Source organism: Callithrix jacchus, chromosome 15 (genome assembly GCF_049354715.1).
Source record: "Callithrix jacchus isolate 240 chromosome 15, calJac240_pri, whole genome shotgun sequence".
Classification (NCBI taxonomy): Eukaryota; Metazoa; Chordata; class Mammalia; order Primates; family Cebidae; genus Callithrix; species Callithrix jacchus.
In genome coordinates, this window is record NC_133516.1 from 46,705,613 (window position 1) to 46,731,827 (window position 26,215).

Consider the following 26,215-nt stretch of genomic DNA (forward strand, 5'->3'; position numbering starts at 1 on the left):
GACAAGTTGAAATTATAACCAGTTCTGTTTGTTACTTGTTACTGAGTATAATAAAGATCAGTTGTCCTTTATGGGGTATGGTTAGGTGTCTTTAATAGAGAGCTTTCACTAAAACATCAATATAATTTCGCCTTTGACTAAAAAATTACAATGACCATTATTGAGTGCCTAATATAATCTAGGTACTTAACATATATCATTTCTTTTATTTCTTTTTTTTTTTGAGACAGAGTTTTTTGCTCTTGTTACCCAGGCTGGAGTGCAATGGCGTGATCTCGGCTCACCGCAACCTCTGCCTCCTGGGTTCAGGCAATTCTCCTGCCTCAGCCTCCTGAGTAGCTGGGATTATAGGCACGTGCCACCATGCCCAGCTAATTTTTTGTATTTTTAGTAGAGACAGGGTTTCACGATGTTGACCAGGATGGTCTCAATCTCTTGACCTCATGATCCACCCGCCTCGGCCTCCCAAAGTGCTGAGATTACAGGCTTGAGCCACCGCGCTGAGCCCATTTTCTTTATTTCTTACAAGAATCCAATGAAGTAAGTAACACTTTCTTGCTGAAAAACTAAGACCTAGTTAATAAGTGGCAGAGCCAAGATATGAACCTCAAGTTTCACCTGTTGCAATCTATGTGTCTTTCCATTCCCCTTATTGCATTTCTAGAAACTTGATAGAAAAGACTTAGGAAAAGCAAGGAGTGGGACTCAGCACAGCAGTCAAGGGAAACGTGACTTATCACACATATCTGTAACATATGACCCATCTTTTGCTGTGTGATAACTGACGAAACTCATGTCTGAATTCACACGTGCCAGTCAGTCTCCATGAGTCTCCTTGGGCATGAGCCCCAGTGTCCCCTATGTGTTCCCCAGTCAGACACCCTCCACCCACACTCGCATCACTGTATTTATATTTATCATCTTGTTAATAGTTGGGAAGACGGGAAGCAGACATTTGTGGGCCATGCTTTTTCAACGATTTAATTCCTAGTATTGGTAAGCACCAAGAGTGCAATGCTCAGCAATTGCTCATGAGGATCTGAGGTTCTGAAAAGAAAGTCCCATCATCATCGTGGGTTCTCTTTTGTCATTTCCCATTCCAGGAGTTTCTCCTCTCACTGTGAAATAACTGAAGAGCCAGAGTCAGTATGGATAGAGAGAGGGAAAAAAAAGAGCTGATAGGCTCAAAAGCAGGCAGAAGATTAGCATGGGAGGGGAAAGACGAGTCTTGCATGAGGGACCATTTTAAACATTCCTGCCGTTGTGTTTTATTTTCTAAGCATCAGTTTCAGTGCTTAATGATAATCTACGGGTATCATCTTTCCAGAAGCAACCTCCTTATTCATGGACTGTCTGAAATTGATTGCTCAATTTAGCTGTGATAAAAATAAAGTACAAGTGCTTCATGTTCCATAATTACCAGAAAGGAAAATAGCTTGGAGTTCTGAGGGCCAAGTCAGGTCCTGATGATGTCGCCTAACAAGTCCAAATCACGTTTATTACTGATTGCCCCTTGGAGAGCCAGTTCCGGGAGAAACTTTTAACTTTCCAATGTGCTGCCACACATGAACTTCTTAGCTCCGTCTATCCCCAGGCCAAATACCAGGGCTAATGACTGCCCTTCGGTGATGTTGTCCAGACCCTCTTCAGCCCACTCTCACACTCTGCAGCACTCTCGGAGGCTGGTGGAAAACTGGAACTGGGCTGGCTTAGAAAAACAATGAATTTGCGCCTCCTTAAAGATCCCATCCCCTCAGCATACTCTCCCTGGGAGGTTTCACATTCTTAGCATCCCCCAATTCCCCAGGCTTAGTACTGACCCTATGGTTTATGTATGGGTGGAATTGAATTGAGCTAGAAAGGACACATATTGTCATAATTTCCATTTACACATGGCAAAATCAAGACCCTTAGGTTAAAGTCATTTGCCTGGTGTCACAAACGTAATTGAACATAACTGGTCAGCCTAGCAGCAGATGGAGTTCAAGGCTTAAGTAAGGAGTATTATAGTGGTCACTGGAGATACATTTTGAAGACATGGATAAGATTGGATGCTAGGTACCTAACGTATCAGGAGCCTCAAAAGATAAGGGATAGGGTGGCAAGAGGGGTGGTGATGTGAAGAGCTGTGGATAGGACCTCTTAGAGCCATAGGCTATCAATGACCAAGGAAGTGAAGTCTGTCTTTGCCAAGCTCAGTTAAATGTGAGCTTTTAAGAATGTGGCTCAAATCATCACTAACTATGGGAAGGCTGGAGAAAAGATATTAAATTTCTCTTTGCCTAACTCTCTGCATTTCTAGAGAATCAGATAATCTAGATCAACGTTTCCAACAGTGGCACTATTGATATTTGGGACTGAGTAATTTGTTGGGGGAGGGTGGCATCTTGTGCATGGTGGATGTTGAACAGCATCCCTGGACTCTACTTGCTACATCCTAGCACTGTACTCCACACTCTCAATTATGACAATCAGAAATGTCTCCAGATATTGCCAGGTGTCTCCTGGCAACAAAATTACCCCCAGTTGAAAATGATGGCTCTAAATAAAGGCTTTAGTAGAGTGGTAGGCATGTAGCAATGCTTAATAAGTCTCTTTATTTTTCACTTTCCCTTTTGCTCTTCCTTTCCCAGATGGTTTCATCCCTTTCCAGACAACTCTTATGTCCTTTGTTTCATCAGTTGCATTCAAAACTACCTCTGCAGAAGAAACCTGACAAGTGCATTTACATTGAGAGTGTTTTTATTTTAATATGGGATCATTACCCTAAGCCATGGACACCATCTGTAATGAGTTTGGTTTAGACACCAGTGACCTGGGTGAGGCATGTAATATAGACACGTTTGATAGACACATTTCCTTCTAACCTCTAGGAAGACAGTCTATGCAAATGGTTTGTATGCTGCCCACTTTTAAGACATAAATGAGTCTTTCCCAAAGTATATTAGGATGTGAGTGTTATGTACTAAGAGAGTTTTGTGGTTAAATAAATTTGAGAAAGTCTGGGTTAATCAAAATTAAACAAGTCTCTCTACTTCTCAGGTTCTTCTCAGAATCTTTGAGATGCTAACATACACCATGAATATTCATGAAAGGATACAGTTTGTAGCTTTTTACAAGCTTATTTTCACAGGCAAGGGTCAACTACTGTCTGTGGGTCAAATCTAATGTTGTCTATTTTTATAAACAGAATTTTACTGGAACACAACACATCCTTGCATTTACGCATTGTCTATGGTTCTTTCAAGCTATAAATACAATAGTAAGTTGAGTGATTGTTACAAAAACCCCACAAAGCTTAAAGTCTTCATTATTTGGCTTTTAAAAGAAAAAATTTGTCAATGCTGTTAGAGGTAGAGTATTCCATGCTAGGAAACACAAATTTAGAGAACCTCAATACTGGCAAAGATTTTAAAGGTCATCTAGCCCTCTGTGACTGTGTGACTTCACAATGACCATGTATGTTATAGTTTGACTGTGTCCCCACGCAAATTTATCTTGAGTTGTTGATCCCATAATTCCTATGTGTTATGGGCAAGAAGCCAGTAGAAGATAATTGAATCATGAGACAGTTTCCCCCATAGTGTTTTCATGGTAGTAAATAAGTCTCCCAAGAGCTGATGTTTTTATAAGGGGAAACCCCTTTCACTTGGTTCTCATTTTCTCTTGTCTGCCACCATGTAAGATGTGCCTTTTGCCTTCTGTCATGATTGTGAGGTGCCCCCATCATCGTGCAACTGTGAGTCCACTAAACCTTTTCTCCTTTATAAATTACCCAGTCTCAGGTATGTCTTTATCAGCAGCATGAAAACGGACTAATACAGTGTCCTTAAGAATCACCTGGGGAGCTTGTTACAAATGCAGATTCCTGGGATCCTGTCCTGACTCAGAATGTCAGTGGAAAAGCCCGGGAACTGGTATTTAACCAAATCACCCACCCATTCATATGCACAGCTAAATGTGTTATGCCTGATCTAATCCAACTACTAACCCTGTACCTCAATTTCTCAGGTATCCTCGGTGTGATAGTTCAGTTTCCCTCTTCATACCTCTAATGGTGAAGAACTCACTACTTACCAAACAGCCCCTTCTAATCTTACTTTACAATAGTTATCAGAAAGTTATAATGTTGAACACAAATATGTCCTCTAAAAATGTCTGCACATTGGCTTTTATTTTCTTCTACTCCCGTCTCTTGCCAACTGTAAAGTGTATTTAAACAGGAAGGTAGAGGGCAAAGTTACTTAAACATCTACAAAGGAAGTCTTTTCTGGCTTTTTCAGACAGAGCTAAGCTTTTCCTGCCCTGTGCTTTCAAAGTGCACTGGAGGTTCTTCTGCTTGTACATTCTCCACATTTCTACTAGTTAGTGTGGTGGTAGAAAGTACAGGCATCTGACAAAGTCAGATAAACTTGAGGCTCCATCCTAGACAGCTGCTTCCTGGTTCTGGGCCCTTGGGTAGGTTATTTACCTGATGCCTCCATTTTCTTATCTTGAAAAAGGGTGTGATATTAACACCTACCTAGAGATAAGAGTTCTGAGGCTTAAATAAGATCTCTCAGGTACAGGGCTTAGCACAGAGCCTGGTTCACAGGAAGTGCTCAGTGGGTGTCAGCAAGGAAGAGGATTTTGGTGATTTGCACCCTAAGTAGTGGTAAACTTCTCCAGGGAAGGGACCGTCTAGAAGTTACCTTCCTTTGGATCCCCAGTGCCAGTTACACAATAAATGCCTAAGAAGAAAAGATTTATTAAAGGAATCTTTAAAGACTGAAAGAGGGCAGATAAAACAGTGGTCAAGAGCAAGGTGACAGGAAGATCATTTGCCTAATTTCAAATCCCTTTACCACCTGTTGCTTCCTGTGTGGTCTTGAGGAAAGAGTTTGGCTTCTCTAAGTTTTAGTCTACTCCTGAGTAAATGCAGCCCCTCCTAGGATGGTTGTGAATATTAACCAAGAAAATCCAGGCAAAACAGCACATTACAAAGAAGCCCAGTGAAGGCCATTGTTATAATAATGATTATGAAGACTTCTGTTTATTATTAATAGTATTTTTCTCAGCAGGGTCTACTGGTAGCTGGGATAAGAGGCCTGCCTGGAAAAGATGTCTTTCTTTGCTCATGGAGGAGAGAAGTCTTATCTCTGTTTTTTCCTACTTTCCTGTCCTTAGATTCCCTTGAGAGATACATAAGCAAGGGAGCAGCTGGAAATGTGAGACTAGGCTAATGAAGCCCCATGCAATGCACCCTGAAGTTATACGCATAGAAAATTTGGTGGCCACATCAATCTGTACACAGTGAACATTTCTCTCAGTGCCATAAACCAGATACCCTTCTATCCCCAGCTGTTTGTAGCAGACTTCATTAAACTCCTACAAAAAGAAACGACAGTACTCAAAGGAGGTAGAGGAATGTCTTGTGTCCAAACCAAATAGAGGAGAAACCATAAATATGAGGGCTCCAAGACATCAACATTTATACTCAGAAGGCTCTTCCTACTACTAACCCCGGCTCCTTAATCCCTCGGAGATTTGCCCTTGATCTTCTGCCTCTGATTTGCTTATGGCCAAACTTGAGCACCTGGAGCTTCTACAGAGGTCAGATAAGTTCAGTGTTGACTGCCTTACCCTCTGCTCTACGAGCTGAACACTATTCTAGGCCCTGAGAGTAAAAGGTAGACATGCACAATTTTTGCCCTTATGGAGCTCAAAGTTCAGTAGGGGAGATAGACATCAACCAAAGAATCACATGAATGAATGTAAAATTACAGTGAACACTGCAATGAAGTAAAAACCCAGGAGTGCCTTGAGATCATGTCATAAGTTATTTGTCTACAGGGAAAACAGGAAATTCTTCTATCAAGACCTGATAAAATCACTGGGATCTGATGAATGGGCAGGAGATACACAGACGAAGGGAGCAAGGGACTGGTTTGGAGAATAATGTCAACAGAAGTAACAGCATATGTGAAGGCCCTGTGGCAGAAGGGAACAAGCTTGTCAGAGCAACTGAAAGAAGTCCTGCTTGATTACAAAAGCAAAGAGCCTGTTGCACAATGAGGCTGGTAAGGAAAGGGAGGTCAGACAGTGGAGACACACAGCCACCTGGCAAATACGGTCTTTATAGCAAGAGCAAAGAAAAGCCACTGAAATATTATAAGCAACAGCTTTATGGAGTTTGTACCTCAAAAAGTACAGAAGAGACTGGATGGAAGAGACCAGGTGAGAGTCTGTTAGGCTGGCAAGAGATTGGTGGTGGCATGGACCAGTGTTATGGACACTGAGGGTAAAGAGAAGTGGATGATGGATCTGAGATATGGAACTAAGATGAGATACCAACATTTTAGGAAATGCATAATTTCATTCTTCTCAGAAATAACTTGGAATTTACAGGCCTCCAAACACAGAAAACAGAAGGTTATCCAGTCTTACTGGGCAATAATAATTGCATTTACAAAACTGTACTACTACATCATAAATTCAGCTTAATAATTACTGGGGGCTTTACACTAGCATCAGAGTCAGAAGGAAGGGTCTTCAAATCTCAGCTCTCTCATTTCCTAGCAAGTGATTAGAATGACCTTCATCCTGTTCCTCAGTGTTCTTATCAGTGCAATGGAAGGGATGAGCCATGCTTTGCAAGGTCATTATGGAGTTAGAAAAAGATGAGGTGAGGATTACATGTGGGTCATGTGTATAAATTGCCTAGTACTGATGTATATATGTGTTATCCCTTATCCTCATTAATAAAACACCCTCAAGTAGGAACAGACACAACAGAAATATGAAAGGTGGTGATTTCTGAAGGTGACAAAGTTGTATCGTATCTCCACTTTTGAGCAGAATGAAGGATCATGGTCCCCAGGGGCTGCTGTATTTAAAATCACAGGAGTAGAGCAATTTCTCAGAAGCTGAAACATAGGGCAATATGTTTCCTACTTTTTTGTACCACAACCCTCAGAAGGAAATACATTTTATGATGTGAGCTAGTAATATATTCAGCCTCAATTCTATTTATTTAGTTTCGTTCGGAAAAAAATCTCTGGTCATGACTCACCAAAATGATTTCCTCACCCTAAGGTCACAACCCACAGTCTGAAGAACACCAGGTTAGGGAGTTCATATGCAAGTCCTTCCAGGAAGCCTTCCTGGAACACCCTTGCCAGCTGGAGGTTATTCCCACACTTCCATGTCCTTGGCTCTTATGAATTCAGGCTATGCCTCACCATGTATTCATAACTCTTCTCTTCCCTCCCCAGATGCATTCACTGTTGGTGTATCCTTCCCCTACTACTTCATTACTTTATGTGCAAGAGACTTGCTTTGAGAAGCTGGGATAGTTTTATATTTGTGCTGGGGGAGGTAGGGGCAGGCAGGGAGGAAAAGTAGTATTTCTTCAAATTAACCTGCCTTGACTGAGTGGCTGCTCTGTGCCTTGCACTGTGCAAGGCTTATGAGGAGGATGGAACTTTTCCATACTCCCAAAGCCTTGGAAGCTGTGCAGAATCTCAGAGTGTCGGAGCAGAGCACACAGCCTTCAGCATGAAGCCTCTAAGGGCTCCTGGATGGAGGTGTGGCACTGTCAGACCTCTGCCCTGTGCCAAAAAAGCATTCTTAGTAATGGAACAAGACTCCATCTGCATAAAGAGAGGAAGAGCATAGCTGTCCTTGCTCTACTTTATGAAATAATGTGTTTGCACTCAAAATTCACTCTCCAATGTGAAGTGCACAGAGAATCAGGTAGCGATTCTATGCAGGTGCTTCATTCTAGGCAGCTGAAAAGGGAATTGATCTGGTTTCTGTTTAGCTGTTTAAGCTTAGAATGGACATCCAGGACAGAAGCAGCTGAGAAACTAGCCCATGGGTTAGTTTTTTCCAACCATGATATTGTAGAGAACTACAACCACAGACTTGAGGCAGACAGTGCCAGATTTCAATTCTTTTCTACTGTTTACTAGCTGTTGATTGGGAGTATGTTTCTTTACTTCTGTGAGCTTCTGTTTTCTGGCTAATAACACTTATAGAAGAGGGTTGCCAGGGGCATTAAATGAGATAAACCCAAGAACATCATAAGCCTTTAATAAATTGAACCAGAGTTATTGTTTTTAACACTCAACACAGCATAATTGAAGGGGTGGGGAGGGCAATCTCCCCAAAACAGTTTTTCCTCCACAAAGCCAGAAGGACATAGTTTCCTAGTGAGGAAGTTAAGCCCTGACAGCTCCTGGTACAGTAGGAGATGTTATCTCAGGAGGCCCCATGTTTTATGCTAATGAGCAGACATTACTTAGCCAGGGATCACCTATTAGCACATCTGAGAACTCTATTTCCGGATTCATGTTGCCTGTGAGCACGGGCTAGAAAACATGGAAGGAAAATACCCAGGAGATTTATGCTCTCAATTGTACACAGAGTTCTGATTTCCTTAGGCAATCCATTTGCCACTACTTACTTTTCAGAGTTCTCCAAACTTCTATGCATTTGGTCCACGTTTTTTTGGTTACAATCAATGGGAGAAACTGCATGAAATGTGTTTATTCCATCTTAAATAGTATCAGAGTCTTCAGTGTTGGATACAGTGAGTTCTAAATTTCTCTTCAAAGAATCAGTACGTCAGTATGTTCAGTCCTTTGTCCTCTATTTTAAATTTTAACCATCTTATAGTTTCAATAAACAACCTTCTCCATCAGTTCACATCAATAGTTCACATCTGTTCCCCAGTCCCCTGCTCCATCCTGACTCATCCTGGTCACCTGCTCCGGTCACCTGCTTTGACCTAGGTCACCCCTGACTATCTGCTCTAACCTGCCTGTAATTGTCCTTCCCACCAAACTATCTACCCTGCCACTCTGGCTCATACCCCTGCTATCTTTAAAATAGCCAAGTGGAATTAGCTTAGCCTGTGTGGTCTAACCCCAGCCAATAGGGGAACACAGCAGTAGGGACAACCTCTGTGAGGAATAAGTACACCTTATCTTCCCTTGTCCAGGTGTGAGCTTGCCACTGTGCCGTCTGTGAGCCACCCTTCTAAAGAAGTAAATTGCCTTGCTGAGGAAATTTATATTCAAGTGCTACTTCTTTTGCAGCACTGAAAATTTTACCCATAACATCAGGAAACAGTTTTTCAGGGTGTTGTATTGTATTCAACCTCTATGGCATGTGATCATCCACAAATAGTATGTACAGAAACTTTAGATCAGATTAACTAGAATACCATATTCCCTAAGCATGCCAAATATCCATTATTTTCACATTCATTCACTTAGATACAATGGAACAGAGCTACTTTTCACATTGAGAACATACACAAAGGGATTTCAATGCCTGTCCTTGAATCAGGAATGAATTGGGAATAATGACTGACTATTTCTTCAGGAAAAGTGCAAACATCTATTAGCTCACATTATGGACTCAGTCACATAGTGTTTAATTGGGCAATGTATATTGCCTCCATGTTTTCAGACTGCAATTTTTCAAGCATCCAACTTGACAAAGCAGCTGTGGGTTGTATTTATGTGGAATCACTGATACTCAGAAGAACAGCCTCAAGTTTACTTTTTATGATAGAAAATAGATTTTGAAATTCAGTAATTAAGGGTATATTGTCAAGAAGTATGTCCATTTATATGGATCAACTAATTTCCCAAACTAGTGTCCATTTAACCCAAAAGGAAGTGATACACACTTCTAAAAATATAATTAGAGGACCAGTCATAACTTTAGACATAGTATGTGCTCAAATTCACAGAGCTGACAATGTGCTGATAAAGATAAGCTAAATTCCAGAAACACTTATGAAATAATTTGGTGGTTAAGAACATCAGAAAACAACAGAGTTATTGGAAATGATAATGTAGATATATGCATAGTAATATGTACAGAACAAAATGTTTTTATTCAATCGATTACTTGTTCTTGAAGTCATCATTTATTGTGCGTATAATATGTCATCATTTTACTAGATGCCCTCATAGTCATAATTTGTGAGTCGCCCCAGCTGTACTTTAGCCAAATCTTACAGGTAAAAGTCTGAATTAACAGAATTGGTATAGTGAGACTTATACAAATATAAATTGTTAAATCCTTAAAATAATACTCCTTAAGGTACTTTCCATTTAATGTTCTGCAAACATTAAAAATATACACATATATTTGGAGGACTATGGACCCCAAGTGTAAGGGGCAAGGGCCATGGGCTTTGGAGTCAGAAGCATCTAGCATCAAATCCTTGAAATTAATTTAAACCTGAGTTTTGTTATCTGTAACCTTTAGAAGATAACAATACCTATGACAAAGGATCATGACCAAGTATTACATGGTTCTAATGCAGCTTTTGTTTTCAGTGAAATGAAACACATGGTAAACCCTCAATATCCATATCTCTCTGTATCTAACCACTACGTAATACAGGATTTATTTGTATGGCATATAAAATGAATTATTTCTCAGTGGTTGATATTAATGTCAAATACATGAGTTTATCCTATTACCTATGATATTTAAGAATAATAATTATATAGAGGAAAAAATTGCTATGCAATATGCCAGCATTAAATATTTGAGCTTTTGTGTTTTCACAACTCCTGTTCCCTAAATGAAATAATTTTAATGTTCATCATATTTTCTTGGGCTATTTTGATCTTTAACACTTACTAAGCACCCACAATGTGTGGCTGAGCATTTACAAAACCCACATAAGACACGATCCCTGCTTTCACAGAGTTTACCTGCTAAAAAGACAAGATGTACTTTAAAATGGAGTCTTTGGGAATGAGGACTGTTTTTGTGTTGCTAAACTGCCCCAGAAAGAAAGCAGTTCATTCTCTTATCACTTCCTGTCTTGTCCATTGAGCTTGTGGTTTTAATGAGATAAAACTTTAACCATTTTCTTGCACTTTCAAATGCAAATGAGTCTTTCACTTGAGACATCAGAAAGTAAAGCTGAGATATTATCATACCGAGGAAGTTTAGGAAATCCATAATCATCGCAGCAGTAATTACTATCATTTGTTAAGCATCTTCTGAGAGCTGGACTTTTTGCTAGGTGTTTTCCCATTTCATCCACACAACAAAGATGTATTATTGCCTCCACTTCACTTGGTGGCCAATGAGGCTTAGGAATGCTTAGTAACTCGTAGAAAGCAAAGTCTGGATTTAAATTTAAGGCTGCCTGCTTTTTCAATATGACCCTTGTTAAAGCAAATTTAAAATGGGGACCAGGCCTGAAGAATCCCTGAGCAGACAAAGGCCTCGACCTTGCTTGATCTGCAAGCATACGTAAAACTTAATTTGAATTATTTCTTATAAATGCCCATATTAGAAAAAAATATAACTTAAGCTCAACCAGTAAGCAGCAGCAAACAAACTTATGGTTATATAATTACAGATTTTCCAGGGGCTTGATCAAATAAGGCAACTATATAACTGTAGCTGGTGAAATATTTTCTCTGCTTTACTTCCATGTTCATCCTATAAAAGCTTCCCCCTTATGTTCCCTTGGTAGAGTTTCTGAACCACTTCTGGTTTAGAGTTTCTGGATTCGTGAATCACTATTTGTTCATACAAACTCTTCAAAAAAAAGAAAAAAAATTGTATTGTGCCTTAGTTTACCCTCTTAATGCTCTTTACTTCAATTTAAGAATATGGGATGCCATAGAATGCAAATGCCTGCTCCTCCTGGATGTCTTCCCTGTTATCCTTCTTCTACAGGTAAAGTTCTGATGATTAACACATGGCACTTGAGTCACAAATCCCCTCATTTCCATTTCTGGCAGACATTACAAATTAATCACAGCTCTGTTTTTCAATAAACTCAAAGACAGGAGAATCTGCAACACAGCATTCCAAAGCAGTCAGTCTCAACCAACTGACTACAGTTCACAGCCAACATCTATTTGCCATCTCTGCTACAGTACCATTTTTATGACTCTATTAATAGCACACATGACATCATATTTTAGCTATTTACCTCTCTTTTAGTTTTGACTGTGAGACTTTAGTGGCAGGCCCATTCATCTTCCTCAATCCAGCACCCTGTATGCAGTCTACCTTGTAATACAACGGGCACCTAGTGAACGTTTTGTTGGATCAAATATAAGTATTTCTAGTTTAGACCAGTTTGACCACCAAATGCCATACATCCATATGACTGTACTACTGCCTAATACTAGCTTTCAAGAATTTTGCCAGGTGGCCCCTGAGGTTAATTCCAAAGCTTTCCCAGGTAATCATCAAGTGTCTTTCATTGTGTCTCTTTGGGTACACACACACACACGGGATGAGAAATGAATTAATGGTTAATGTCCTGGTGAAATCTCTCTCCCTTTCTAGTTTATTTCATTCCAAACCATCTTGGGCCGTATTCTGTGTGGCCTCTGTGAGAGGTGCTATGTGGCACAGAGAGGAATTAAACTTGTTTCCTACTCACAGGCATGTTGGGAGTCAGCCACATAATGGCAGTGGGGTTGCCATGGAGAAAAGCAGGTGACACCTCGGGTGAACGAGGCTTTGTCCAAGAAAATCTTGAAGAGTGAAAAAGATTTATCCATGAGGGAATGGAAAGAAGAATGCACCACTAGGCAACATAGTACTTTTGAGTCAAAATCCAGGCATTCCAGAGATCTGACTGTTGATTTCAAAGTCCTCAAGATATACCTTTTATCTGTCTCTCAAAATGCTTTGGAACCTTCCAAATAGAACTTCAGTAGATCTGCCCTGAATCTTCAGAGCCTGCCATTGTACATATGCTTTCTACGCCAACACATGGAAACAGTCTTTCATTTATTTATTATTTTAATGCAGTGATTGATCATGGTTGTTGAGGGGGATCATGCATTTTTGAGGATTTCAGCACACCTTTTACATACCCTGAGGGTCCACCTTCTGAAATCAATGAATGCCTCATGAGCATATTCTTTCAGAACTGAAACCTTCAAAAAGAGGCACATAATTTCCCCAGTTTCCTATGAAAGACATTATTCAAATGTCCTCAAGTGACGGATGGTCTAATAATCTGCAAAAACGTGCTCCTTACACTCTGAGGTCAGTCCTGTTTTATTTAAAAGTTTGCACTCATACAAGTACCATCTGGAGCCCACATCCTCTGTCTTAAGCTTCAAATAAATCCTGATTTACCTCAGAAACATTTGCCAAGAGTCTGTTTGCTAGAAAAATTACCAGTTTCTTCCCCTTTGAGACACGCCATTGCAATAAATGACACATAGTAGGCACTTAATAAAAGACTGCCTGTTGGGATGCTCTTTAGGATGCTAAAAAGTTACCTGTTGGGGAACAAAGGTTGGGGAACTGCAGCTACACCTTTCTGTGGAGGGGAGGAGGGCAGATCTGACAAGACTACACAATTTTTTTTTTTTTAAATCTGGGTCATCCTAATCCAAATTAAACTTGCATGTGCTGCCTTGATGTCTGACTCAATACTGCTGCAGTTCTCTTACCAAACAGTTTTCAGGTCTCGGGACACATTTTGATCTGATGTTGTATGTGTGTAGAAGAAGAATGGATGGATGCTCAAAGATGGACTTCAAATCCCAAAGGGAACATATGCTATTGTGTTCCTTGAAAAGCCTGAGGAATGCTTTATGTTTAGTCTAAACCAGTCTGCTGGTGGCATGTTTGTGGCTAACATCTTGCAAAGGGGAAATGGGGCCTTAGTGGTCATGTTTTCTCTCTAGGACAAAAACCAAGGAGCATATACAATTTCTTTAATAATTCTGAGGTGTTATCCAAGCCCAGTCCTGGGCCCAGTACACTCTGAAAAATGCCTTAAGCATTTGAACTAAGCCACTGAGTAAGGTGATGAAGCTAATCTAGTTGCTCTGTTTTTGTGCCAGCCAGTTGATCCACAGATGCTCTGAGCACTGGTCTGCTTGCCAGTACTGGAAATGGACCACTCCTGTACTTTTGCATTGAATTCCCTTAAAAGTGGAAAAGTATCTCTTTCCTTTTAAAATAGACCCGGAAGCACAGTCAACTAGCCTTAACTCTTTTTCAAGCTTGATTTTTAGTCTTTTAAATCAATTCCTGGTAGGAAGTGGGTCCTATATACATGTATTTTTTTTTTTCTTCAGAAACAGGGAAATGAGTAATTCCTAAGTAATGGGCCAAGAAGGAAATCTGGAACTTAAGCAGGCTTTTCACCTTTGGGTGAAAAATCATAAAAGCTTTATTAAAGATTGTTTTTTAAAAATCACCCACAATTCCATGATCTATCAATGTTTTTACTGTTTTTATTTTTAAAAATCTAGTCTTACTCTAAATATTTTTTAAAATAAAATTGTGATTCACAGTATATAAACCTTTGCAGAATGCATTTTGTTACTAAAAATCTCCTGACCATTTTTGTATATGCTTAACTCCTAAATATTTTTTAAAACTTAGGCTGTTTGAGGGTCACCAATAAACCACAAAATCTCATTTGAGAAATGACATAAAATCAACCCAGGATACACAATATGGTAGTTAATAGGGGAGACTCAAGTTAGAAAGACCTGAGTTTAAATCTTAGTTCTCCCAGTGAATAAGCATGAACAACATTTAAATTAATAATATAATAACATTTATTGAGCATCTGCTATGTAGCAGGCAATTTGCTAAGGGCCCTACATGTATTAATTTCACGTAATCCTCATAACCCTATGAGGTCAGTACTATTGTTCCTACTTTGCAGACAAGGGTATGAACAGAGACTAGGGAATGTTTAATACTGAACCTCACCAAGTAAGTACATTCACTTGATCTGGCCATGCCCACATTACCAGACTGAGGTCCCACACTTTTCAACTAGCCTTTGCAAGTCAGGTCCCACTGGTCACTTCCCTGGAAGTCTCAGTCCTTCCCATCCCCAGCCTTAGTGCTGCCTCACAACACTCATTCCTTCTCCTAAATGCCTCTTGCTTCAGGAACCCTTGCTAGTGCTCTTGACATACACTCTCTTGGCAACTTGCACTTTCATTTAGAGCACTTCTCAGATGGGGATTAGTTCATTTTGTAACTACGAGTTCAACACCAACCCAATCTTGCTGGAGGAAGACACCATGATTCCCTCACATCCATATCCCCCCTCCACAGTGTGAATGACTGACTTATTAGTGAATAGTCTTGTCAATTCTTTATCCATTAATATGGTCTGTTCCCCTCAGCTCATTTCTAATTCTGTGGCTTTTAGAATGACAAAGGGAAAGAACAAGAGATGAGCAAAATCTCTCAATTAAATTGTGAGTGACTTTGGGAAGGAAGGAGCTTTGAAAGCCTCGTCCATTCTGTGTTTCTTCTAAACAGAAGCTTGGATCTGTACATGTCATTTTTGCCAAGATAATTTGTGTATGGCTGTGGAGATAATGCTATTACATTCAAACTATTTTTTTGACAACATGAAGCTTCAAGTCCACAGAACTGTCCCCAAGTATACATTTTGGTAGAGAAATGGAATAAGTACTTCCTAAAGTGTGTTTTTCTAAGGCTCACTGATTCCACACATTTCCCTGTGAAAAAGGATACCATTGCCTCGATCTCCATGGAAAAATAAATAAAGGAAATGGAATTTCACAATGCATATTAGCACATTAGAGAAGTGTAGAGGTCCTGCAGGGGAAAAAAAGAAAAGAAAAGAATGTGACTTTGCTTGATTCTTTTTAAGTTTATTTGGCTATGTTTGGCCGTAGAATGCTGTCTTATACTAGATTGTGCCAGAAGCAGATCCTGAGATAAAGATTAAGGTGGAAGGAGTTTTATTTGGGAGGTGAATTTGTAGGAAGCACTATAAGGGGAGACAGAAAGTTAAATTGGAAGGGGCAGGACACCAACCTAGGATATCTTAATAAGCAGATTTACTGCTGTGGACATCTGGTACTCAATCTTGCTAGGGATGGCTGGGAAGAACACACCTCAGAGATGTTTAGAGGAAGGGTGAGGAAACTGAGTATCCAACAGCCCTTTATCAGTCATAAACTGAGGGCTGCTTCCAGGGGTGCTAACTCAGTGGCACTTCCTGTCTGCCCTGCTTGGCACCCAAGAACAACTTTAAGCTGAGACTGGCAGGTGCTTCCGACAGAGCAGCCTTCAAGTCATCATACACAGGAACTGTGAGTGCTGAGGAGAGACTAATGGGACAATGTCTGTTGCACAGATGTCCTCCTCTCCCTTTTTGTTTTTCATGGGGGACACTCAGTAATACCTGAGGAAGTAGTACTTGAGGAACATAATTTGGAAAACAGAATGCCCAAGACATCTGAGCAGTTCCATGAATTTCAAGAAGCTATCATTTAGTTAAACACACAGCGCCAACATTATGCTATAGTGGTCAAACTCCAAAACGAATTCCTGCAAATGCCACCAAATAACAAACAAATAAATCTCAAAGTTCAGCAGAAATAGCCTTGGAAAATCATAACTTGTAGGATGCTACATCAAAAAGCCTTCTAAGGCTCCAAACTAAGAGTCAGGCTCCAGCTTGACCTGTGAAAGAGAAACGTTATCTTTCCCACTGCCAGAGGCAGAGAGAATGGCATAGTAACTGAGCCCTATGGATGGTGACGTCAAGCTACAAGGATCTTGCTTTTAAGGAACTTACATGTTAGTGAAGTCAGATAATGTCAAAAAATCAATAGAGGAAATCATTGTAGCTGGTGGGAAGGCTTATGAAGGATTATGAAGAGGATAATGAGGGAGAATTCACCTGGGGAGAAATACTTTAGGTTGAGTGATCTAGAATGGCATCTCTGAGGAAGTGAAGTATGAGCTGGCACTTCCCTGATGCAATGGGTCAGAATGAAAGGCATCTCAGGAGGAGGAAACAGCAAGTGCAAAGGCCCTGCAATGGGAACAAGACCAGAATATTTGAGGAATCAAGAGAAGAACCTGCAGTATTATAAATGAAGGACGGGGTGGGATTAGATAAGATTAGCAAGGAAGGCTGCAGCCAGAAATTATTGAGTGGAAAATTGACGTATTTTGTCTTTTGTTTCCTTGATCTTCAAAAGAACAGCTTTAAAAAGCATCCAAGAACATTTGCTGAGCACCCAGTGATGCTCCCACATTCCTAGATGTCTCAACAACCCTTGGAAGGAAATTCATCAAGGTCTTTCTCTGAGTGGTCATGCCAGTGGTCTCGTCCTGTTCTTCAGCATCTCCCACCAAGATCTCCAGTGGCCTCACAAATTACAACCAGTCTCTAAAATCTGAATGTCAACCTGCTCTTCAAAAGCTTTGTGTCCCAGTTCCAAAAGGCAGTAGTTTAAAGAAAAAGGGCACGGTCTTGCTGGGGCCTACTTCTCACTGGAAGAAGAGTGCAAAATCTGATCTTGCCAGGGGTGGCCTCTCTCCAGCCCCTCAAGGCATCCTCCAGGTGGTTCTCTTGCCTCCAGGTGGTTCTCTAGTCAGTGACTCTGGAGGCAGGATTCTCAGTGGTGCAGACATAGGCATCACCCGGGCCTGGCCCCTGAGGACAGTATTAAAGGATTTGTGTCAGGAGTGCAATTAGTTCTGTATGGAAAAGAAAGCTGATTCTTCACTATCAGGCAAGATCAATGTCAGGAGAAGAGAAGGAAGGAGAGGCCAACTCTTGGTCTTTGGAGAGACAGACATCCTTGCAGAGAGATCTGTCATCCATGGGATCTCCCCTGGGGGCCTAGACAAACCTCAGTTTTATGTCACAAGAGGTTATTGGGCCCCTGCTGTGTGTTGAGAACTGAGCTCATACAGCAATGAGTAAAGCACAGGTCCTATCCTGAAGATGATGTCTTGCAGGAGAAGGAAACATCTGACCACCTGGTAATACCAGGTAGAATGAAATCTGTGTCAGAAAAGGCATCCAAACTGGGAACTTCAGGAGGGCAAGGGAAAAGAAATGAAAAGGCTCATTGGCTTTCTCTTACTTGATGGCAGTTAGTTAGGCCAACCAGAGGCATGTAGCACTACCTGTGTCCCTTGTCATGCTCACGAGTTGGGCTTTTCCAGGCTGCAAGGAAGAGACTACACTATGTCAGAGGATGGAGTATCATGAAGAGGGACAGGGAAGTGAACAGGACAGGAAAACAGCTCATGAGGCACTGGAACAATGGGCCCTTGTCCCTCAGGCTGCAATAACAGTTCTGAGGGCCGGGTGTTTTGAAGTCCTCTCCAAAGAAGCTTTGTTCTCCCATCTTTGCCTTTGGCTTCAGGCAAAGCTGTTCCCTCTGCTTCTGAGCTGTTCCCTCTATTTCTGGGCTCTTCCCTTGGTATCTTATTTTCAACAACCCCCTAGACAGAAGCTCTATTTGAGTGTGAGCATCACCTCTCACTTATGCTTATCTTGGGGCAGATTGCTTCATCTCTGTGGGCCTCAGTTTTCTCATCTGAAAAAGGTGGAAATCAATGGTACCTACCTATGATGGATTTCATGACAATTAAATGAGTTAACCCAAGTAGACAGGACAGTGCTATTTTCATTAAGTTAGGGTGATTCTTTCACCTCCCTCTAACTGTAACCACGGTAGTAGGCTCTCTTGGGCAAACTCTGGTGGTTTATGCTGTAAGTAAATTGCTGTTCATTTTCTTGAAAGGCATTGTAGGCATTAGAAGTACTGTATCTCCTGGTGCTTAGAATCTCCTAGATCTTTTCTTTTATATCACAGCATCTTTCAAAATAAATTTTTAAATGTTTAGACCTCATTATAAAATAATACATGTTCATTAAAAAATTATATTAAAATAGTCTAGCAAAACCACATAGCTTTTGTGGAGATGACTCATGCATGCATGGACCAATGGACCAGACTCTCCTCTGGGACTTTCGTTGGAGTTCCTGAAAGATGATCTTTTCTTTTGGAACCAGGAAGACATAAGATTAACAAATTTGAAGCTTCTGATAGTGAAGAATAGAGAATAGCTTTCTGGATGGAGACAAAGAAGGGTGAGGAGAGATCCCCAAAGAGAATTTGAAGACTTGGATCTCGTCATATGTGAAATTAGTAGCCTTTGTATATGAGCAAAAAAATTATATAAGTGAATATACTTTCTCTTATTTTATTTCTGTTTAAACTTCCAGCTGGCATTCTATTACTTGCAAATAAAGCAATTTTGGCCAGCCATCCAGAAAGAATGCCCTTCTGTTTGTTTACACCTCCTTCCAGTCTTTCTTTCCTCTTATTTTCTTGCGTAGTTTTTTTTTTAACAATAAAAAAGGCCTTGATCTACACATTCGAATGCTTTTTTCCTTACTGATTCTGTTATAAAATTTACTGCCTATGATCAGCATGCAAGGTTTCTGAGAGAGGAGAGAGAACTTCCGCTGCCTCCCGCCCTCACCTCCACCATCCTCTGCCCCACAGGAAGAATTTCGCAGGGCAAAGGTAGCAAGATGCTTATGGAAAAAGCTGATTTTGCAGACTTTAAGAGGAAAGGGCTGTTACACAGGGCAAGAAACTATCCCGTGACATTTGATGATTGTCAGCTCTTCCCTGCTCAGCTCCAGGCTGCTGGGCTGGAGACCCTTAGCTTTCATAGAATTTGGTTTTAGGACTCCTGACTCAGAGTAGCCTAAGGGTCTCCAGCCCAGCAGCCTGGAGCTGAGCAGGGAAGAGGGCAAATGTCACGGGATAGTTTCTTGCCCTGTGAAACAGCCCTCTCCTCTTAAAGTTTCCAAAATCAGCTATTTCCATAAGTATCTTACTACCTTTCTCTTTTTTCTTTTTTTAAATGGAGTCTCACTCTGTCACCCACGATAGAGGGCAGTGGCGCTGTCTCTGCTCACTGCAACCTCCACTTACCAGGCTCAAGAGATTTTCTGCTTCAGTCTCCTGAGTAGCTGGGATTACAGGAGCCCACTATTGTGCCCAGCTAATTTTTGTATTTTTAGTAGAGATGGAGTTTCACCATGTTGACCAAGCTGGTTTCTAACTCCTGATCTCAAATGATCCGCCAGCCTCGGCTTCCCAAAGTGTTGTGATTACGGGTGTGAACCACCACATTTGCCCCCCTTTTTCTTAAGTGAAAAGAAATTCAATGATGGACATATTATATGTTGATAGCGATCTAGAGACACACTTCATGGGCAATAGTTTCAGGAATCCAAAAACAGATTCACAGAGCATGTTCAGCTGCCACATGACCATTAGTAGTATGACTGAACATTTAAGATACTGTAAGAACATGGTAGGAATTATACCTATGATTTCTGAAGAAAATCGGAGGTGAAGTGGCTTTTGCTTTATAATTAGCATGATGAGATAATGCAGGCTATAGAACATTTGCTAACAATTATGGTGCTTACTTGTTCCCCTTATAGCTCAAAAATAACAGCAAAGTTTGTTTTGCTAATTCCTCCCCTGGATTTGCAAATTATTTGTTTTTATTAATTTGTAGATAAACTGGGGGCAAAAATCCAACACGGGAATTTTTCTAAGACAGAACACTCGAGTTGTCTTTGGATGTGGACGCCACACTTAATTTAATAACAACCAAACCAGACCATGTGAAAGCTCTAACAGAGGAATGTGTTTATAATGGAGGAAGTGACACAGTTCAGAAAACAAACACGGGCTTTGAAACCAAGGATGTTGGTCCTACTCGCTACTCCTTATTCTGCTGGGTGAATCGGAGCAAGTCACCTCACCTTCCTGGGTTCTGACTTCCTCACTGCTGCCTAGGGGTGACAATAATCCTTGCTTTGTCCACCTCAAGCATGAAGAAGAAAGGTGATAAAATGCTTTAGAATATTTAGATTTTTTGATAAACATAATGAACTACAATATAATTCTAATATCCAGAAAGCATTCTCCAGAATTTACTAAATGCTCACACAATAGATGCTATTACTGTTAACAATTCTTAGCCACTTTTCCCACCTCATAGATCACAAATCTCAGCTGCCCAGAGGAGTGGAAAGAGATTCAGTTTTTGAGTCAGACAGTCAGGGATTTGAACCCCAGCTTTGGCCATGTGACCTTAGGCAAGTTAGTGCTTATGTCTGCTGTGAATTGGGGATGAGGTAACACTTTCCTAGTTGCCCAAAACTTTTCTGTTAAACAGCAGGTATGGATTCCTTTATTACAATACTCCTTTATTGTAATAAATAAAAAAGTATTATTTATTACACTTTATTATAACATTCCTTTATTACTAATACTCAAAGCTTAGGGCCAGCTAAACACATAAAAATAGCAACGACAGTAATATCATAAGAGCTGTCATTTTTGGAGCCTTTCACTGTCTCAGGTGCTTTTCTAAAAACCTTTACACATATTAACTCAGTGGCACTCACAATAGCCCTATGAAGAAGAGAATGTCATTCTCTCCACCTTCTAGATAAGGAAACTCAAGCATGGAGGGGTAAAGTATCATGTCCTAGGTCACCCGGCTTGTAAGTGGTCCCGCTGGGGTTTGGTGCAGGCTGTCTGGCTCCAGAGCCTGTCCTTGTAACCTTGATATGAGGCTGTCTCTCTAATTGCTAACATACATCACATGCTTACTACGTGAATGTCACTCTTCTAAGTAGTTTATGTTTACAAACTCTTAATACTCTCACAAGTCCTAGATTGCAGCAGCCACTTATTATTTTTTTTAAAGGTTGCCTAGTTGAGTTTGATTTTCAAATAAATGACAAATAGTTTTTAAAATATAAACATGTCCCACTGATTATTTATCTGAAATTAAAATTAAAACTAACTGGACATCCTATATTCTTCCTAGCAATCCTACCCTTAAATGATAAGGTAGGAACTAATCTAGTGTCTATCCTGAGTGGGCCTTAGTAAACAAGTAAATGGTAACGCCCACCACTATTGTTATTTTCAGGTCTGGACATTTGTTTTCAGCTGCTCCTCTAGCCCAAGTAAATTCAGAAGGTATATGCATAAACAGAATAATAATTATGAAAGTGAATCCCAGCACTTTGGGAGGCCGAGGCGGGTGGATCACGAGGTCAAAAGATCGAGACCATCCTGGTCAACATCGTGAAACCCCGTCTCTACTAAAAATACAAAAAACTAGCTGGGCATGGCAGCGCGTGCCTGTAATCCCAGCTACTCGGGAGGCTGAGGCAGGAGAATTGCCTGAACCCAGGAGGCGGAGGTTGCAGTGAGTCGAGATCACGCCATTGCACTCCAGCCTGAGTAACAAGAGCAAAACTCTGTCTCAAAAAAAAAAAATTAAAAAAAAATTATGAAAGTGTTAATACCTTAGAATAATAGCATCTCTGTAGCTTTTTCACAAAGATTAGATTATCTAAATGTAATCTCATGACAATCCTGTAAATTAAATATACTCATTTAATTCATGAGAAAACTGAGTTGCAAAGCCCTTACACAATGTGCCCAGAGGGTACACACAACTAAAACAAAGTGGGTCTTCACCTGTATTGGGTATGTGAGCCATGTTACTGCATACCAGGTTTTATAATGAAGAACGAATTTGCCAAGACAGGTGTTTGGAGCCTAGCCCCAACTTCTGTTAATGGCAGGACACATCCTAAAACTTAAGGCACAGTCCCTAGATCAGGAAAAGCAGTCACTATCAAAAGAAGGAAAAAGCATCTTCAAAGTCGCTATTATATTTAGCAACAGGATCATCAATATACTTGTTTATTCTTTGGCCCTGGTAATATTTTATAGTGTGACCACCCTCAGTGGTATGTCTGTATAATTCCCATTTACTGAGAAGTTTTAATGTTCCAGACACCTTGGGAAGATCTTTACAGTTCCACAACATATTCTTACGACAAATACATGACACATACATGTTACCATGCTTTTCACCCATGGCTGTTACAGACATTACTAGTCATTTATGGAGCCGCTTCCCTTTGAGTCTGGAAGTGACTGCAGAATCCTTCTATACACACATTCTTTGGGCAACCACAACCTGTTGACTGCAGCTAATATTCAATGTCATACCTAGTAGCTATTTGTGATAATCTCCTCCAGCTCAATACCTTTATCTTTTTTAGCTACAGTGAAAAAATAGTCAACTCTGAATGCCATGTGATTAATGCTACTCTATAAGGACCACTTGGTAACTCCCAGAAATGGAATCCATCTGAGATGTGATGGTTCAGAGGCTGCAGCCTAACCGCCACTTATAAAAAAAGAGGATGCACTGTAAGGAGCCTGGAGCTCTCTGCCACCAAGCCAGTAGCGAAGCCACCATTACCAACATCTTGTTGTTGCTGTGATGGTCTGTTGCTTCCCACAGGAGGAAAACTGCACACTATTCTGTGCCAGCAGTGAGGCCTTAAGTCCTGCCTTTTCTTTGAGGGTTTAGATTTCATTCTCAGACAGTGTTCTCAGAGGCAAAACGACTGGGTTGAGGCTGGGAGTGCTCTTGGATCATGACACAGTACAGATTTAGGAGGGCCGTTACCCTGGCTTCCTAGTCTGTAAACCAAGCCCAGTGGGTTCACCTCTTTGTGCCCCCAGTTTTCCTCCCATCCCCCCACACACTCTAGCCCACACATAATGATGCTTTTCTTCTTTCTCTTTCTCAGGAAGAGGATTTAAGAGCTTCATGGACACACCCAAGGCATTGTTAGTGAAAGTTCAGGAGGAGATAATGACCTGGGTTAGGAATGAGCAGAATCAAAATTAGAGTAGGAGGGAAAAAAGGAAACATTATTCATTAAATCTACTGATTCCTAAGATAATAGGGCTTGTAGGCCTTATGAATAGGATCCCCAAATTGTATAAAGTCTTCAACTTCTCCCCATCATTGTCGAAACCAGCACCAGTTTATTAAGGACAAAACACACTCGGAGAGAAGGGAAATACTATTCAGAGTATACAAATAAAGCAAAAATGTAATAAGCTTGGGAAGGTAGACAAAGGGGACAGAAAATTGGAGGGGTTTACAGGAGAGGAAAGGGAAACAAGTCAAGGGTCTAGAGCAGAAGGCCAGTGAAGGTATGCGGCAAATGTGAAAGGCATTAATGCTATGTACTAACTACTCTGAAGAGCAAGAGTTGGATTTGTAAATACTGACATATATAGCAGCTAAGAGTTTAGACCCTTACATCTATCTAATTGCTGGGTACTGAATTCCAGCTCCCTCCTCTGAGTTTTGTGGCATCAGATAAGTCACTTAAATTTTCTAAGATTCAACTGCTCTATTTATAAAATGGAACCATTAATAGTAATTGTCTTATGGTGTTCTTTTGAGAATTTGTCTAGCACCTAAATAAGGCAACAAAGTATGATGGTGCTATTATGTAAGTATATTCCCAATATATTGCTAAAAATTTGTAAGTTACACAATATGATTAAATGATTCCATATATGAAAACATTTTCCTTATACATACGTACATACTCACACACACAAACAAAAACACGAAAGCCTAAACCCAAACTATTAACCATAGGGAACAGAAGTGATTTTTTCTGCCTTATATCTTTCTGTATTGTTTGGTATTTATCTTTATGATCAGCAGGTATTATTATTACAATGAAATAAAGATACAACTATGAAAGGAACAAATCAAATGGCTACTGACCCTGAAGCATGGGGCATAATGTGGGGTCTCTAGGAGGACAGGCTGGCCAGGACGTTTTTGACAAATAAACAGGTGCTCCCTGCCAAGGCAAACCTAAAGGACAAAAAAGGAAAATAAGGCTTCTTGCTAGAAAGAATGAAAAATGAAAATAAAAAGGACGCAGAAGTGTTTAGTGGTACAAAACGGGACAAAATGTACAAGGCATGAGGCATCCACACAACACCCAACATTTTTCATGCCAAGAGTAGATGAGACCCACCTTCCACTATTTTTAATGGAATAAGGTACTTTGTGTTGACTTCCACAGAGATCACATTTATTCCTCTGTCCATGGCTGTGTCTGGCCTGTATTTGAGGTGACTAAAGTTTGGGAAAATAGAAATTTCTCTTGAAAGAAAGCATAGAGTCTATTTGCCAAGTAAAGAAGAATTTATAGAGCCACCTTTGACTGAAGTGTTCTCAGCATTAGAAAATAATTGTGAAACATATAAAGACAAGCATCCTGAATGGATTGAAGCTTTTGAACCTATAATTAACCCAAGAAGCTGGTTTTAACTGAATTGAGTGGGAATAGAGAATTTATTGCATTATTCTGGTTGTAATGAATATTCATTGTATGATTTCTCAACCAACATTTGATGAGCAAAAATAACATTCTTGCCTTTCTGTCTTCTGAAGAGGATATTGACAAGATATGAAGCATCTAAAACTACCTCCACTGTATTTCTATTTCTACCTGGGTCAATGAAACTATGAGCTTAGTGTTCTTAGGTAACTCTAAGAACACTAAGAGTGTGTTCTTAGTAAGGAAGTGGTGCTGGAGGATCCACTTCCTAGGTGGCTTGCTCACATGGCAACAAGATGGTGCTGGTGGAAGCCTCAGTTCCTTTTCACATGGGACTTTCCATAGGGCTACTCCAGTGTCTTCCAGCATAGTGACTGACTTTGGCAAAGCTGGTTATCTAAAAGACTGAGCTCCTGCTGCAATTCCTTGTTTTATCACCTAGCCCTGAAGCCATGTAATAGCTTCAGAAGTTAGCAGAGAACAGCCCTAATGAATTGGGAGGAAAATGTAAAAGGTTGTAACTAAGAAGAGGTGAGAATTATTGGGGGCCATCTTGAAGACTGGCTCCCTTAGGCACCAATACATGCTAACAGTTTTTAGAGCTTGCATTTGAAGCAATGTTGGGCAGAGATGGTACTCTTGGCAGAAGCTATCAAAGCCCAAATTGTGGGTTGGAAGTTTTGAATAATCACAAGACCAGATATAGCCTTGTCTGGAGGCAAAGGATGGACAATTTGATCTCTAAGGGGTGTCTGGGATCTAGCTAAGATTTACTTCCAAGTTATTTCTGAGCTTGGGATCCTTTGCCACAGAACTAAATGGAACATCAATGAATTGATTAATTCCATCAATAAAATTTTTATAGAGTATCTACTATGTGTGAGGCACAGTACTTGGCACTGTAGTCACCCCACTTAATATTAACTGTCCCAACATTCAACTGACTCAATGAATAGTTGCTGTTCCAATGGTAACTCCTGATGAAGTGACAAAGGAAAGATAAGCTCTTAGACATCAGAGATGGTGATGACAATAAGGCTGACAGCTTTATATCATGAGGCTGAAAATAGGGGATTTGAATCCTGAATGAAGAGGAAGCACTTTCTCTACTATAAATACTTACCTTATTAATGAATTATAAATTTTCATAAGAAAAATTACAGTATGCCATGAGGACTA

General features: G+C 40.4%; 1 long non-coding RNA gene across 3 annotated transcripts in view; it reads right to left on the reverse strand.

The window, feature by feature from the left end:
- LOC118147978 (uncharacterized) overlaps positions 1-26,215 on the reverse strand; it is a 156,913-nt gene that overhangs the window by 124,905 nt on the left and 5,793 nt on the right. For all 3 annotated transcript variants that reach the window (XR_013527418.1, XR_013527417.1, XR_004734707.3), the window contains one exon: positions 24,472-24,564. This is a non-coding gene — a long non-coding RNA (uncharacterized LOC118147978). The remainder of the gene's footprint in view (positions 1-24,471; positions 24,565-26,215) is intronic.